Genomic DNA, 3,197 nt, shown 5'->3' on the forward strand with positions numbered 1-3,197 from the left:
AGCACCCTGATACAGCTGTGCCTGAAACCCCAATCTTCATAGTTTTTAATACCGTAACAATAGCATTGTCCCTCTTTTTCCCCTAAACTGGACCGAGTTGGGTTTCTGTTATTTGCATTGTTCAGTCCTAAGGATATAAAACATTCACTCAGGGATCATTGATCGAACACTTACTCCACATACTAAGTTATTATATACATGATCTTTTATTTAGCCTTTAGAGTAACACTATGAGGTCAGTAGCTATAATTCTGTCTACTTTGTGAAGGACAGCAAAGCAACTCAGCCTATGAGTGGCTGATCAGGGCTTTCAACCTCGAGGTCAAGGGAACTTCTTATGCCATAGCTCCCCAGTGCATCACAGGAAATATTTTCAATTTTCCAAAGAGCCATAACTTCCTTCTCCCACTTCCACGATAAAGATATTCCAGGATAATTGTGAAAAAATTAGAATATATAGAAAAGTCTATTAAAAACCCCACCATTCACAAATAACCCTCACTGATACTTTAGCATTCTTCCAGCTCTTTTTACTGCAATTTTGTAAAGTATGAAGTTTACATAAAAAGAATGAAAGCTCGCTCACTGTGTACAATTTAGTATTCTGCATTTATCACTTAAAACAATGCCTTAGAGTGAGGACTGTTCTCACTGTGTTTCCTCTTTGTAAGAAGACTTTGATGGTAGAACAGGGGTGGACCCTTCACTGGCCAACTTAGAGTTGCTTGGGACACCTCTGCTGCTGGGGTGTCCCCTTCCAGACCTGCGGCATGGCAGAGCAGCCATAAGGTGATAAGACACTCCACTGAAAGGCGGGGCACCCCCTGTTTATATCAGGCTGTGCTCAGCAGCACAGGAAGCCCCAGGAGACTACCTGGTGATGGAGGGGAGGCTTCCCAGTCTGTGTTTGGTGGATTGCAGTGGAGTCGGTGCAAATGAGGGTTCCGGTGGGGGGAGGAGAGGACTGTGCCCAAAGCACGGTTTTGCTGAGGGTGTGACCTTCAAAGGATCTGCAGACTTTTGAGGCTTTGAGACCGCCTCCCTCTGCCCGCTTGATAAAAAACACGCTGTGCTCTCCGTGGCCGCCAGGTGGCGCCAAGAAATAGGAAACGGAGACGAGCTCTTTAAGAAAGAGGATGCCCCAAGATGAAACCCTGTAGCTGCGAAGGGTCCACCGGCCGGGCGAGGAGGGGGAGGAGACCCCGAGACGAGACGCAGGCAGAAGTTGAAACACGCGGGGGAAGAGCGATACAGCTGTAATGAGTCAACTAATATACTGTTGAAACCCGACATGAGGTAGACGAAATGCTTGTGGTTTCTGGGGTCACACGAACCAGGTATGGGTCTAGGGTCAGGTACTTACTAGTGGGGGGTCATAGCAAGTTGCTTTGCTTCTGAGCTGCAGCTTCCTGATCTGGAACATGAGCTTTCCCGGGGGTGTGTTCAGGGTAGGGACGAGTTCCTAAAGGCTGTGTGACACAGACTGCCTCTAGGCCTCAGGGCAGATGGGGGAAGAAAGAGGGGGTTCTTGCGCGGGTGGCTCCCAGAGCCCTGGGAAGGTGCTGTCAGCTGGAGGTTCCACATGGTGTCCCTGCCCCACTTGCTCTGTGGGGAGTAGGACCGTGTGTCTCTCGGTGATGCCTGTCTACTGCTTTGCACCGGGAGAGCACCCAGGACGTTTTGTGTTAGAGCAACTCGCTTGAGCGAATGCACGTGGGAGCACATGAGCGTGGCTTTCCAGTGTGAGAAGGACAATAAATACTACCAGCCATCAGATAAGGGGTCCAGGAAGGTTTCGTGGAGCAGCTGGGGCATGTGTCAAACCCTAGAAAACAGGAATAGGAAGATTGGGATCTCAGCACTTTGGGGACAGTGCGGCAAAGCCTGCATGCAGGAGGGAATGGGGGTGCGGTGTATGTATGGGGAGGAGAGTAAGAGATTGAGGGGATGGGGTTGCTGCATGGGAAACTCCAAGAGCCCAGGTGAAGCACTTGCACTTGGACTTGGGCTGTCAAGTCCGAGATGCTTGTCACGGGGCAGCCACCAAATCAAGTCTGCCTTGGTTACAGGCCCTCCTGCCTTGCTTAGCTGCAGAGCGTGGGGCCAGAGGTGCTTCTACTGCACAGCACCCATCACATCTGAAGGGTGTCAGTGTGGGCAGTGGGTCCCAGATGCCCAGATCCGAGGGATGTTAATGTGGAAAGTAGGGAACATCTGGGGGTCTGTTGAGGTTCGAGGCCTCTTGCTCTCTGAGGCCTCACTTGCAAAAAGAGGGGAAGAGAGATGAGGGGGATGGTCTGAGAGGTTTGGGGGACGAGTCTAGACGGCACACTCTCTGCTTCTCCATCAAATGGGCTTCGTGAAACAGGAGTGGAAACAAGTGTCTCCTCTCAGGATGTGGGGCAAGGATTCAAGAGATCAGCCTGGAGGCACCTGTCCAGGTGTGTGTTAGTGGGACTAGCAGGGAGCCACAGGGTGGTAGCATCCAGGTCCAGTGGGGGCTATGCAAATTCAGGGGCTCCATTAGAAGGACCTAAGGGCTTCTGAGGCAAGTTGTGGCAGCTGTCCTTGGAAGAAGACACTGGACTGGGGTACATCTGGGTAAAGGCAAGTGGCTCTGCTACCTGGTTCTGTGCGTCTCCTGAGATGGGGACCGAAGTTCATTGCACACCCATATTTGTGCCAGCAACACACAGGTGCTCTTTTCCAGTTCTGTAAGTTAGCTAGCCCCCCATTTTATAGTTGACATGGGGCTCAGAAAGGATGAGCGATGGGCCTGAAGTCACGCAGTTAGTAAGCAGTGGAGGTAGAATTCTAACAAGGCCTACCTGTTCTAGAGCCCTCCCTTTGTATCACAATTATGATTTTGCTAACAGTGACTCTCTCTCTCTGCCACTAGCTTGAAGTTCTACCTGGTGTCATAGACTACCTGGTGTCATAAGACTATCTATATACATGTGGAAACACACACATTAAGTCATTTTTATTTTTTTATTTTTTTTTTCTTTTATAGAGGCATGTTTTATTTATTTATTTATTTGTTTGTTCGTTTGTTTTGTTTGTACATGCACTGGGTACAGTCAGAAGCGCGGGAGGGTGAGAGAATTCACCAGAGCCAGAGCGGGGAGCAGAGCAGGCAGAAGGACCGAAGTACACTGCTGAGGGGAGCAGCGGGCGGCAGGAGAGGTCTGCGCGCC

At 50.1% G+C, this 3,197-nt stretch overlaps 1 long non-coding RNA gene across 1 annotated transcript; it reads right to left on the reverse strand.

Annotated features, from left to right (window-relative positions):
- Positions 1–250: 250 nt before the first annotated feature.
- On the reverse strand, positions 251–2,784 carry LOC129145168 (uncharacterized). Its single transcript, XR_008550337.1, has 3 exons — positions 2,625–2,784; positions 1,364–1,825; positions 251–408 (listed from the first exon to the last, which is right to left on the reverse strand). It is a non-coding gene; the product is annotated as an uncharacterized LOC129145168 (long non-coding RNA).
- Between the last annotated feature and the right edge of the window lie 413 nt (positions 2,785–3,197).

Source organism: Talpa occidentalis, unplaced genomic scaffold (assembly GCF_014898055.3).
Source record: "Talpa occidentalis isolate TD23 unplaced genomic scaffold, MPIMG_talOcc4v2.1 talOcc4.9, whole genome shotgun sequence".
NCBI classification, from domain to species: Eukaryota; Metazoa; Chordata; class Mammalia; order Eulipotyphla; family Talpidae; genus Talpa; species Talpa occidentalis.